The sequence below is a fragment of the Cornus florida genome, unplaced genomic scaffold, assembly GCF_030987335.1.
Source record: "Cornus florida cultivar Cherokee Brave unplaced genomic scaffold, ASM3098733v1 CherokeeBrave_3.0.0_Hap2_Chr04, whole genome shotgun sequence".
In the NCBI taxonomy this organism is placed as follows: Eukaryota; Viridiplantae; Streptophyta; class Magnoliopsida; order Cornales; family Cornaceae; genus Cornus; species Cornus florida.
Window position 1 is genome coordinate 82674136 of NW_026775574.1, and position 14411 is coordinate 82688546.

The window sequence follows — 14411 nt, forward strand, 5'->3', positions numbered from 1 at the left end:
GGTCATTAAATAGATCACCCTCATCAGACACAAGTTTTGTATTTGAATCCATAGAAGTATCAACCGGATGACCACTCAACATACCTGTTTCTTCTAATAAGTCCAACACATATTTTCGTTGGGATAAACTTATACCCTTCTTAGATCTAGCAACTTCAATACCCAAAAAATACCTAAGTTTACCCAAGTCTTTAGTGTGGAATTGATATTGTAGAAACAACTTCAACTTAGCAATGCCTTCAGAATCATCACCTGTGATCACAATATCATCTACATACACCACAAGAAATATGAAGCTAGCTTTAGTGCTTTGGTGAAACACCAAATGGTCGGTCTGACATTTGTTAAGACCAAATTTTAATGCTACCTCATAGAATTTTCCAAACCAAGCCCGTGGAGATTGTTTTAATCCATACAGGGCCTTTTGAAGGTGACAAACAGTGTAAATATACTCCCCCTGAGCAACAAACCCAGGTGGTTGCTCTATATAAACCTCTTCTGCTAAGTCACCATGTGAAAAGACATTTTTAACGTCTAACTGAAATAGAGGCCAATTTCTATTAGTAGCAAGAGAAATCAAAACACGAATAGAAGAAATCTTAGCAACAAGGGCAAATGTCTCAACATAGTTAATACCATAAATCTGGGTATAACCTTTAGCAACAAGACGTGCTTTTAAATGCTTAACGGACCCATCTAGAAGATAGTTCACAGTATATACCTAGTGACAACCAACATATTTGGCACCTGGAGGTAATGGAACAAGATTCCTTGTGCCATTATGATGCAAAGCATCCATTTCATCCTGCATTGCTTTCCTCCAGCCTGAATTAGACTAAGCATCTTGCATAGTCTTAGGAACAAATGTAGTAGACAATTGAGAGGAAAAACATGAGAATGATGGCGATAAGGAATTATAAGAGACACAATAAGTAATGTGATAATTAGTGACACACGAGCGAGTACCTTTACGAAGTGCAATAGGCAAGGAATCGGACACAGTGGATTGTGTTGGATCCAAAGACTCTGAAGACGATGGAGGAGGCATATCAGCAGATGGCTTTGGTCTTCGAGTGTACACCTGTAATGGGGCAGGCAAAAGAGGTCTAGGTTGAAGAGAAAGTGAGGGAAGAGGAACCGTAGGAAGAGGCGACTTGGGAGTGATCATATCAAGAAGTGAATCACTATTTGAAAAATATGGGATTGACTCACAAAAGGTTACATCCGCACTAATAAAGTATCATTGAGAAATAGGACTATAGCAGTGATAATTTTTATGAGAATGAGAGTATCCAAGAAATACACACTTTATGGCACGTGGGTCGAGTTTATCAAAACCAGGACCAAGATTGTGGACATAATATACACATCCAAAAACTCTAGGAGTAAGAGAAAACAAAGGAGAATCAGGAAATAAAATAGAATATGGAGATTTGCCATCTAATACAGATGACGGCATATGGTTAATAAGATGACAGGCAGTAAGAATAACATCACCCCAAAATCGTTTAGGCATGTGCATATGAAACAAAAGAGCACTGGTTACTTCTAAGAGGTGTTGATTCTTACGTTCTGCAACTCCATTTTGTTGAGGAGTATAAACACATGAATTTTGATAAATAATTTCTTTATCACTAAGATATGTATCAAATGGAGTTGAAGAATATTCCTTAACATTATCAGAACGTAGAATACGAATTGGGCATCCAAACTAAGTTTTGATTTCTTTTCAAAATTTTTGAAAAGTTAAAAATAACTCAGAATGATCTTTCATTAGAAACAACCAAGTCAGGCGAGAATAATCATCCATAAATGTCACAAAATAATGAAATTTATTGATTGAAGAATGCTTTATTGGACCTCATAAATCTGAATGAAACAAATGAAAAGGACTAGAGACACGATTATTAAGCCTAGACTTGAAAGACACATGATGGTGCTTACTAAGTTGACAAACTTCATATGACAAGAATTTCAAATGACTTAGAGTAGGAACTTGATGCTGCAAAACTTGAAGTGACGGGTGACTAAGATGACAGTGCCACTAGAATGGAGACAGAGAAGACTGAAGAGCCATAGGATAAGGTTCCAAATCAAAATAATATAAGCCACCAACTTCATGCCCCGTACCAATCTTCTTTTTGGTCTTGAGATCCTGAAACACACAAGAAGTAGGATAAAATGTAACAGAGCACTAGAGAGATTTAGTAAGCTTACTGATAAACATTAAATTAAAGGGAAACTGAGGAACATGTAAAATAGACGAGAGAGACAAGGAATCACTAAGTTGAGTTGTCCCCAAACCTGAAACCTTAGTGGATGAACCATTAGCGAGAGTAACACTTTGAGAAGGAGGTACAACATTAAAATCAGATAGAAGAGAAGAACATCCAGTCATATAATCAGATGCTCCAGTGTCTATGATCCAAGGACTAGGAGTGGAAGACAATAGACATGTGTGTGCAGTACCTGACTAGGCAAAGGTAACCATGGAAGATGAATTAGATACTCTCTTATAAGACAAAAACTGAGTATACTCATCACGTAGAACAAAGACCATATTTGATTCAGCTACGTTGTGAGATCTAGAAGCAACATCATTTGGAGAGGAGGAAACTTGATTTGCATAACTAGATGGTTTTCTATGAAGGTCCCAACAAAAGTTCATAGTATGATTAAAAAGACCATAATGAGTAGATTTTCTTAATTCCCTGCCACGGCCACGTCCTCCCCGTGAATCACGACCACCACATGTGGAGCATCCCCCACGACTTCCACGGTAAGCATTATGTTCACCCTTTGAAACTACCATTGCTGAACGCTCACCACTCTATCCAGTATTCAAATTTAAGGTGTCACTTGCAAGTGTAGTACGCTGAAGTTGAGAAAACACCTCAACAAGAGATGAAAGTGTGGGACTACCCATAATCTATGCACGAAAAAACTCATATGCTAGTGATAAATAAGTAAGAAAACGGACAACATTAAAGTCCTCACGTTGTTGTTGCATACTTTGAACATTAGCAGTAATGGGCTGATACATATTCAGCTCTTCACAGACTCCCATAACTTTGGAATAATACTCTTCTATACTGTGATTACCTTGTTCAAGATTAAAGTACTGCTTACAGAGCTCATAAACACGAGTGATATTACCTGTCCCATAATACAATTGCTGTAATCTGTCCCATATCTCCTTGGCAGTATCCAAATAAAGTAAAGTTGAACTAATTTAGGGTTTAATATTATTTATCATCACAGAGATGATATGAGCATCTTCCTTTTCCCATGCATCAAAAGAAGCATCAGTTGCCTTAAGTTTGTCTTTAGTCAGATGAGTACCAAGACCTCTGCCTTTGAGAAAAATTGCGACAGATTTAGCCCACAATATGTAATTCTTCCCATTGAGTTTAACTGAAGTTATAGAAGAATGAAGACTGGACGTGGGAGAAAGCAAATCTGAACTGGACGCTATGTTGAATCTAGCAAAACAGAGAAGAAGAAAAAAAAAAATAATTGCAGAATTTGTATTCTGGCCGAACTTGTAAAACAGGCCGGATCTGGTCAAACGGGGAGAATCTGGTCAAATGGGCTGGATTTGGTTAAACGGGTCGGATCTAGGCTATCCCAGGTTTTGTAAACTAGGGCTGGAATAGCTATCCCAACTTTACTAAACCAGGGTTAGAATAGCTTAACCATGTAGCCAAACATGGGTCTTCTTCTTCATACATTCACAAACGCCAGTGAATAACGCAGTGAAAACGACAGCAACCAAATCACAAGCAACGGCCGAATCAATAAGCAGTGACCGCTGCAACTTCCGGCCAAAAAAGATGAACCTCACCTCTGCAAATCGAGACGGTAGATGTCGGCGAGCTCGCTGACAACCAAAAACGAACCGCCGGTGATGACGAAAAAGACAGAAACAACGACGAACAAGCTTCAGATCTGACGACGCTGTAGATCATGATGGTGAACAAAGAACTACTGATGATGATGAGCGAGGAGCTGCCGGCAGAGACTACCAACACCACAATCGTGATTCTGATCTTATGAATCATATGTGTGTGTGTGTGTGTGAGAGAAAGAGAGAGCAACAATATCTTGTATATTTAACACACACTAACCTAATTAGCCTATGTAGGCTTATATAAAGGGTACAAGTATTACTTAATAACACAAGGGCCCTAACTATATGAAATTATATAATGACCCAATGCACACACACACACACACACACACATATATATATATATATAACATTTTAACAATATGGAAGAGGAATTGAGGAAAGGAACGCATAGAAATATATTATATTCTATTCATACTATTTCATCTTATTCTCTACCCACCTATAAAATAGGTATAATACATGAGTTTATAAAGACTCTAAAACATATGTAACTAATTACATTTCAATGTCCAATTACTCCCACTAATCCCACTAATATAGTATTTAGTAGACTTAACTCTCATGTCTTCCACTAACATAAATACAAACTCCCACTAACACACAATTAACATACCATATTAAAGGACTTGTAACCTTCACAAAAACCCAAAAAAGCACATAATCAAGTTTAATTTCCAACACCTCCCTTTACACTTGATTTTGTAACTTTCAAATAAACTTCTTATTGATCTTGGGAACTTGAACAAAAGTTCGTTGGTTGATTTTCAATTCCACCTCCTTCAACTGCAACAATCATCTTGGCCATTTCCATTGATGTATGGCTTGTGAAAAGTCTTTAAATGCTTTTTTGATGTCTTCACACAATCATATGTCATCCTCTTTATACAAATACACCATCTATCTTTTTTTTTTTTTTGAATTTTTTATGACTCTTCCACTTCACAAGTGCTGAGTCAAAAAATAAATCCATATTCACCCAACCTATGTCAATTACAAAATCCTCCAAACTATTTTTTAAAAAAATAATTTGAGAATTTCTTATCATTTTGAGTTTCAATCTCATACTTCTTTGGAGTAACTTTTTTCAAAAAAAAGTTCATCATTTTCCACAACATGAACACAATTATCATAATATTTGATTTCATTTTTCAATTGAGATGAATATGAAGAAATCATAATTTTATCAAATAAGTCAAATCTAACTTCTTTAAAGGTGGAATTTGTAACCATACCTGAAGATGTTAATGCACCCATTTCAAAAACTTTTTCCTCTTCTTTAGTACTTTTTTCTTCTTTAATTTTTTTTTCCACTTCATTTTTCTCCACTTTTTTAATTTCTTCTTTAACACCTTTGCTCACTACTTCCTCATTCACCATTTCAAGTTCTCATTCTATTTTTGAATCTTCAAAATGTTCAACTTCATTTGTATTGTATACCTCTTCATTCTCCACAAATTTGTCCTCTATACTTTCATAATCAACCTTTGTAAACTCATCGTCCTCAAAGCATTGTACCAAATACTCCATTAGTAGTGATTCACCTTTATGATTGGAACCGATGGCCTCGAGCGTCTTTCAAACACAATTTAGATTTTTGGGCTCTCCAAAATATTCCCAAATTTCTTGATGTATTGCCTTTTGCAACACTACCAATGCTTTTTCTTCTTTCTTTTCAAGAAACTGGTTGGACATGCCATTTTTTGGCTCTTCTCCAACTACATCCCACAAATCACATGCTTTGAGGTATGATGTCATGATAATTCTCATTCTCTTGTAATTAGATAACATCATTTTCTCATTAAGAAAATACATTTTCTCACATTCAATATCATCAAGGAGAAACATGTTTTTCTCAAAACGTTGAACCTTCTAGGATCAACTTCGTCAGACCTTCAGGATCGTCTAGGCTCTAAATATGAAATTTGGCTTTGATATGAAATCTAGCTTTGATACCACTTTGTTGAAAATAGTGGACGGGCTAGCTAGAGACACACACAACGCAATAATATGGAAGAGGAATTGAGGAAAGGAACATTTAGAAATATATTATATTCTACTCATACTATTTCATCTTATTCTCTAACCACATATAATATAGGTATAGTACATCAGTTTATATAGACTCTAAGACATATGTAACTAATTACATTTTAATGCCCAATTACTCCCACTAATCACACTAATATAGTATTTAGTAGACTTAACTTTCATTTCTTCCACTAACACAAACACAAACTCCCACTAATACACAATTAACACACCATATTAAAGGACTTGTAACCTTTACAAAAACCTTAAAAAGCACATAATCAAGTTTAATTTCCAAAAATATCATAGGAAGGGAATCAAACAGAAATTGTTCGACGTAATAATAATATAGAAGTCTATTAAGAGATGTAACATTGTAAAACTTGAAGGAGTAAAAAATATAAATTGCAGTCAGCTTGATCTATATCCTTTAATTAGTTTGATCCATCTTTTAGGAGATTGGATTACGAGTTTGATTAGGGGAGAATTTGCGCTTTATTGCTAGAGAGCCAACCCAACCCCAAAACAAAACAGAGTTGGTAAAACTATTTTTGTTGATTTGGTATAAAAATTATGTTATTTAGGATAGCCCAAAGGAAACTTTTACTTTCACCTTTTTCAAAATAATTGAGATTGGTTGGAGGTGTTGATAGGATTTCTTTATTTAAAAGGGTAATTGACTTTCACATAAATGTAATGTTTTGTTTGATAACCTCATTCAGCTTAAACGATTAAGACCTGTTAGGATTGGCTTTAAAAACTGTTTTTGGGTCTCTAAACCTCGAAAGCCAAAATTTAAAGTATTTGAATTGCTTAAGACAAAGAGCTTTAGAAGAGTTGGGAATTGGACCTCCAGATTCTTATCCTATGCTAGGAGAGCAATTCTTATTAAATCAATGATCTGTTCCATTCAGTCTTATTGGTCCCAAGCATTTGTTCTATGTACCTAAGAAGGTTTTTGATGAAATCAACAAGATTTTAAGAAGTTTCTATTGGTTAGGGGTTGAGTTTAAGAAAAGAGGGGCAAAGGTTGCTTGGATTGCTATTTGTAGACCAAAGATGTATGGTGGCTTGGGGTTTCCTGATCATAAGCTATCAAATAGAATTGCAAACCTAAAGCATATTTGAAAGTTGTGTTTGAGGAAGGAAAGGCTTTGGGTCGCCTGGACTTGATGTTAACTTATTAAGGACAAATGTTTCTGGACTATCAGGCCCTCTGCACTTAGTTCTAGTTTTTTAAGGAATTTATTAAGGCTATGGGAAATGGCAAGAGGTATCATTAAGTATAAGGTGGGGTGTGGGAAGGACACAAAGCTATGGATTGATTATTGGTTTCCTAATGGCCCAATTGTAAAATAACTAGAACTGAATGATTTAGAAATTCTTTAACTGGACACCTTAGCCACAGTTGATAGCCTAATTTCCAGTAATTATTGGATGGTTCCTTTATTACTAAGTTTCCCATAGTTCTTTCAGTCTCTAAACTTTCTCTCCCAGCTGTATTCCTTACTTCCTCCCTCTGAATAGCAAGATAAAATTGTGTGGTTGCCTAGTTCTTCTGGTATCTACTCATTCTCCTATACCACTGCTTACTTTATCTTTCCCGCCCCAACCTTTGTCTGGCATAAACTTATTTTGGTTCAAACATCATCTACCGAAGCACAACAGCATTGCTTGGTCAGCAGTAAGAGGTAGGCTCGACACTTTAAACTCCAAGCCAATGCTCTATAAGCACTATGTCAGTAGATGTTACCTATGTCTTGCTAAGAATGAATCTATGGACCACCTATGCTTCAAGTGTAGCTACAGTTCACAGATTTGAAGGTTTATTAAGGAGATTGCAGGGTTTTATATACTCCCTAACTGTTGGATGGATTTGATACAGTGGTGTTCAACTCATTGGACTTCTTATGATTTTTTGACACACAAATTCCTACTGCCTGCAACAATTCTTTTCCTCTGGTAAGAGAGAAATGGAAGGGCTTTCAAGAATGTTTCTACACCTCCTCATCACATTATTTCCCAAATCAAGACTTATACCAGAGCAAAGCTTGCAACAATCAAGTTAAGGAGGAGTGCTGATCTTAGGCTAATCATATCTGAGCAAGATCTTCATAGTTTGTTCGTGCAGGCCTATTCAACATCCTGTGTGCACTCTTGGCTAGTCTCATAAGGTTCTATTTGGAGGATATCAGCGGCAATATTGGATTATTTTGCATATTCAGTATTGTAGCTAATTTTCTGGCTTATTATTCATTGGTTGTACTAGGTTGCAGTTGTTGTTAAGTAAGTTGCATTAGGTTGCATTGGCTTGTTTTGGTTTAAGGTTGCTTTAGGTTGCCTCTAGTTGATTGTTCACCTCAGTATTTCCCCATCTTGGGGCTCCATGTACATTCTTTCTCTCTTTTATATAAGCTTACCCTTTAACCAAAAAAAAAAAAGACAAAGAGGTTTTGGCCTTCTGGAAGAGCCTTTATTTATAGGAAGCTGGAGGGGACTAGTTTCCTTCTTCCTAGAAAACAAGAGAAATCAATTTCCCTTTACTAATACTTTTCTAATTCCTTTCATATCCTTAATTTATGTGAGTGAAAAATTTAATAAAACTCCAACGGTATCCCATTTATATTTTGCAAACAATGGGAAGAGAGTGGACACTTTTCTTTTTCTTTCTTTAACATCTTGTAGAGCATTCTAAAATAGGGGTTTCGAAATGAAAAACCTATTGTACAGATGAGGGTTTGTGTTTCCTATCTAGATACATTTACTTTAACTAGTGAAAATTTTGTTTGATTCTTTGATTTTGTATTGTTTGGAGGTCTACTAGTTTTTTGATGATTTTTATAAAACTATTATTTGATATGAATTTTTTCATGGTTATATCACATTGGATTACCTGTATATGATCATTTTACACCTATATCTATATGTATTATTAAAACTACAAATTTATTCATTTAGTTAGGGTTAATTTCACTGAAACCCCTCAGGTTTGGCCAAATATCACCCTCAAACATCTGTCAAAAATAACTATCACTTAGGTTCATTTATATTTTTCTGTTAAAGTCTCCGTTAAAAATATAAAAAAAGACAATTTTGCCCCTAAATTTTTAATCATATTGCTTCCAAAATATCGGTTACTTAAATGACCATTATACCTCTCAAGTGTGTGTGTGTGTGTGTGTGTGTGTATATATATATATATAAGGTTAAATTCTTTTTTAATCCTATTTACTCCAAAATATCAGTTTACTGAAATGACTAATTTACCCCTTTGTTATTAAGGTTAACCGAGCGCTATTTCTCTAACATTGTTACTCCTATCTATTTACTAAACACAACCCTCTATATATATATATATATATATATATATATATATATATATATATACTATACATTCTTTTCATCTATTCTTTTGTCATTATTGGAGAGTTCAAGGGCAGTGACAAATGAAGACCGGAGATAGCGAATGAGGGTTTGAGAGACAGTTTAGAGAGAGAAATGGGTTTGTAGAGAGAGATTTTAGAGAGAGATGACTTTGCACAAAGAGTTTTGAGAGAGAGAGAGAGAAAAGGAGAGAGGGCAAAAGCAGTTGGAAACCAAATATATATATATATATATATATATATATATATATATATATACGAGGTGAGGTGACTTCTCACGGGCTTCGCGGAAGATCCCAGTATCAGGGGCAAGGTCACCTCATGGGCTTCGCGGAAGATCCCAGTATCGGGGGCAAGACAAGATATATATATATATATATATATATATATATATATATTTGGTTTCCAACTGCTTTTGCCCTCTCTCCTTTTCTCTCTCTCTCTCTCAAAACTCTTTGTGCAAAGTCATCTCTCTCTAAAATCTCTCTTTACAAACCCATTTCTCTCTCTAAACTGTCTCTCAAACCCTCATTCGCTATCTCCGGTCTTCATTTGTCACTACCCTTGAACTCTCCAATAATGACAAAAGAATAGATGAAAAGAATGTATAGTATATGTCAAACCCACAACTGGTTCGCGTTTGTCTTCGTTGGACTCAACCTGGGTTTATCTTCCATATATGCCACCACAATAATGACAAGAAGAATATATATATATATATATGTCAAACCTGTTTTCTGTATATTTTTTTCTTCAATTATGTCACATCGTCATGTTAATTAGCCCTTGATTTTACCATTGCTAATGGCACCCAAAATGGAAAAATGGCAGTGTGTAAAAAACTAAGAGCCATTTTATTATTATTATTATTATTTTTCTATCATAACAGAGAAAACAATTCAAGACACGTGGCAATTGGAAAGCACACACCAAGGTCGATCTGTATAGCTAGGTTTGCTGATAGAAATCTCAGGAATTAGCAGAGAAACAATAAAATTTGGGTTAGATTTATGTTTCATAGGGTATTTATTTTTATGTTTTGCAGTAATGCCACTGTGATTGGTAAGGCATAGTTTGTCTAAATAATGGTTTAAAGTTTTTTTTGAACATCTTGATATTTAAACATTGATTCTTCCCAAGTATGGTTATTCTCATCTAGCAAGGAAAAAAGGAAATTGTTTATTTTCTTGTATAGCGATGATGCATAAGAAATATGTTTTAGATTTGACTACTTTCAGATGTACGTGTTTGTCTGTATGTTTGTTTGTCGCAGCAGAAAGTATTCAAAAGTAATGTTTTCATTCTGTGTTGCAAAGAATTCTCCTAGCAAAAATCTACTAGTTGAAGGAGTCTAAAATATTAATTGCAATTAGCTTGATTATATCCATTAATTAGGTTCACATTTTCTTTGGGGAGATTGGAAGTAAGGTTCATCCGGGGAGAATTTGTGCCTTATTACTAGATAGCCACGCCCCTTCTCAACTTGGTGAGACACAGAGACTATTTTTGTTGATTTGGATTACGAAAATGTATCATTTAGCATAACCTAAAAGAAAATTTTACTTCCAGGTTTTTCTTGCTTATGCTTATTTGTCATAAAGAAGACCTATAAAGCAAGTAGTGTATGTGGTATGGTATGATTTAGTCTGATTTTCTGATGCTATTCCTAATCATATATGCTTTTGTGCTATGGGTGACTCTTTTAACCCCATCAATGGTGGGTGATTTCTCATGAAATTTGTGTCTTTGATCTGCAAAGAATATATATGTATATATATATATATATATATATATATATATTTCAAAAAGAGTATAGAGATGCTGTTTATATTCAAGTGGAAATTGTCGATCTGATCAGACATAAATCATTCTTGAAGATTTATAGCAAAACGGGGGGTTGGTTAGAGAGGGGAATCTCCCTATGAATGTTTTGAATGGTTAACAAGGCATATGCATGGCTTTGATATATATGTAGAATGGGTTCTTGTATACTTTTTGATGGTTATGATGATCGCTTTAAATTTACATGTGTTCTAATGGCAAACATCTTTTTAAATCGAAGTACTGGATGACTTTCTTCTTTTTCTGAGTTAAAAGGGTAAGCTTTGATAAATAAAAAGAAGAGAATACAAGAATGTACAGCCCAATCTAAGAAGTAGGTGACAATGCAATGCAGCTTAATCAGTGAAGCACCAAGCATGTCCACCTGCAAATGCGTATCCCTACAGAAACAGCTGTATGTAGCAGATAAAATAGATGAAGAAAATCTTGCGCTTAAACAACTATTGATTCTACAAATTATCTGCTGAGGTGACGTAGACCTGTCCTAAATGCTCTTGCATTCCTTTCATTTCAGATAAAGTAGATGGTTGCCGAGAGTAGAAGTTTATGAGTGGTAAAGTGATTTTCTGTCCAATTTGTGAACACCAAGCAATGAGATCAACCCAATTGTTTGGTTGAATATAAAAGCCTGCTACATGCTGAATAAATTCCCGAATGATGTCATTGTACCTACACTTGAAAATTCACTATCTAAGAGAGTAAGAAGCATTAGTGTAGTGCTTGTATCATAGATATACAAGTAGGGGCGGAGCCAGTGTGTTCCCTGGGCACATGCCCCCTGGCCTGGCCAGCTTACTATAATACATGTATTAAATTTATGTATTTTTATATGTAGTGAAAAAATTCATATAATGCACTCCCTAAAAATTTTATTTTTTAAAATTATCTTTTAAATTTTGTATTTTTGATCTTTGTTATTCTTTAAATTCGTTTAATTTCTTTATAAAAAAAAAAGTCAAAATTTTCTTTTTGAATCAAAGTCCAATTTTTTTCCCTTTTAAAATTTTTGTAAATTATTTATCTTTCTTAAATGACTCATTGATTGATATATTATTTTGAGTAATTTTTTTTATTAACCTTTTGAGTTGAAAATTCTATATTTATTGTCATGTTTATTGAATTTTTTTTTTTTTTTTTTTTTACACTGTGGCCACGGATTAATTTCTTCCTCCGCCCCTGCCTACAAGCCAGCCAAGAAATGAAGTTGTGCTTTGAAATATGATGCTTAAATCAGATGATTTGATTTACCCTACAAGCCAAGCCAAGAAATGGTTGTCATCCTTTATTGGGATAACTAATTGGAAAACACAACTCACAGTATTTCAAGCAGCCTATGTTTACCAATTACAGGAGGTTTTTTAGGGTATGTTTTAGCCAAATTATAACTCAAAAAAAATAAATTCTTATGGAACCAATATATTTATGAGAAGTGCTTGAAAAAATCAAAATCCCATAGCTTTACGCGGACATTTCATTGGAAGTTGAGTTGGAATGTTTTATTTTTTTTTGAACGGTAAATTAAAATATAAGTTGGAATATAATTGCCTCTCGCCTCTAAGAAGGAATATGTTTTCCCTGATATAGGGAAAGTTTTATATATGATATAATATTAAGAGTTGGGAGAAAATTCAAGCAAATTTCCATAGTTTGAATTCCTTTCTTTGGGAAAATATTGGGTACTCCGACCAATGGTGAGGGAGTAACAATTAATCATATTGACAGTACAAGTAAAAATTTGAATAAAATTGGCACAATTGCTTGTGTGTGACGAGTGTTTAACTGTCCGAGACAATGTAAAAAAAGTCTCTTGTACCGTCTGCCTGGTAGTACAGTTTAATCAAAGCTAATATTTAGAATCTTGATTGGAGTGAACCTCGCATTATAAACCTACTTGTTTTTCCTTTTCCTAATACAACAGAACTACCTTATTTAAGTTTTCTAAACCAATATTACTCATTTCTTTTACAAAATACTTGTCATAAATAAATAAATATATATATATACTGAAAAATATGAGAATTAAAATCTTGAAAGAACAAAAAAAAAAAAATAAATAAAAAATAAACATTCTGATAAACTAAAAAACAATATTACCAAAAATTTTTTAAAGATTTTTTTGCTAACTACTTTTTTTTCCCAGGTAGGTCTTTGTATAGAAGACACAGAACTAATATAGCCTAAAAACTCTTTATGCATAGACCCTTCTGCCGTTGGTGTGCTGCGAGAGAATGGGAAGGAAGAGAAAACAAAGAAAGTATAAATTGCCCCTCCATACATCTCCCCCCAAATCAGTCCACACATCTAAACCACCACTACCAACACTACAACCAACCAAGCCACCACTACCACCACCCAAACCACCTCTACCAACGAAGAGAAATGCTAGCAATGATTCGAATCAGCTTCTTCCACTTTCACCTTCAGTCACGGGGCTAATAAAGAGAAGGTCAGGCTCGTTTTACAAAATATATGATGGAGTCTTGAAACCATTGAGGCTTGAGAACAACAATGTCGTCCTTCTCCCAGAGGGCATTGACGTAGCTGTTATGGAGGCCTTCAAATTCGACCTTATCAATGAGGTGGTGTCACTGAGATCATAACTTAATGCCAAAGAAGAAGAATTAGGGGCAGCACTGGTTTAGATTCAAAAACTCACATCAGCTCCCTCAACTTCGGCGGTGGAGACATCCAGCATTGTTCAGGTGAAAACATTGCAAATAACGCTAACCTCACCCTTCCATCAGCAAAGATTGACCCCCATCAAATTCAAATTTGAGAAGGAGGGAAACAGATATATACAAGATCTCAACTCCTTTTCATGCACCATCCCAGCATGGCCAGTTAAGTCAAAGCCCACAGTTTCAGTCAAGTCAAAACCCAAATGGAGGATCTTCTTTATGGGAAAGATTATTACCTACCGGAGTTTAGTGCTGAAAAACCAGAAAATAAGACTGTTGTGGAATGGACTTCGTTACATCGACAGGTGTGTGGATATATGAGGCAGTGGGTAGATGATAATGTTTTGAATCATATTAGTGGAGAGACAAATGCACGTTCTCTATGAAGTAAGCTTGAACAGCTATATGCTAGAAAGACTAGAAATAATAAATTATTTTTGATTAAACAGATGATGGCTTTGAGATACCAAGACGGAACTCCTTTATCTGATCACCTGAATACATTCCAAGGAATTATTAATCAGCTGGCTGGAATGGGTATTAAGTTTGATGATGAGATACAAGGGT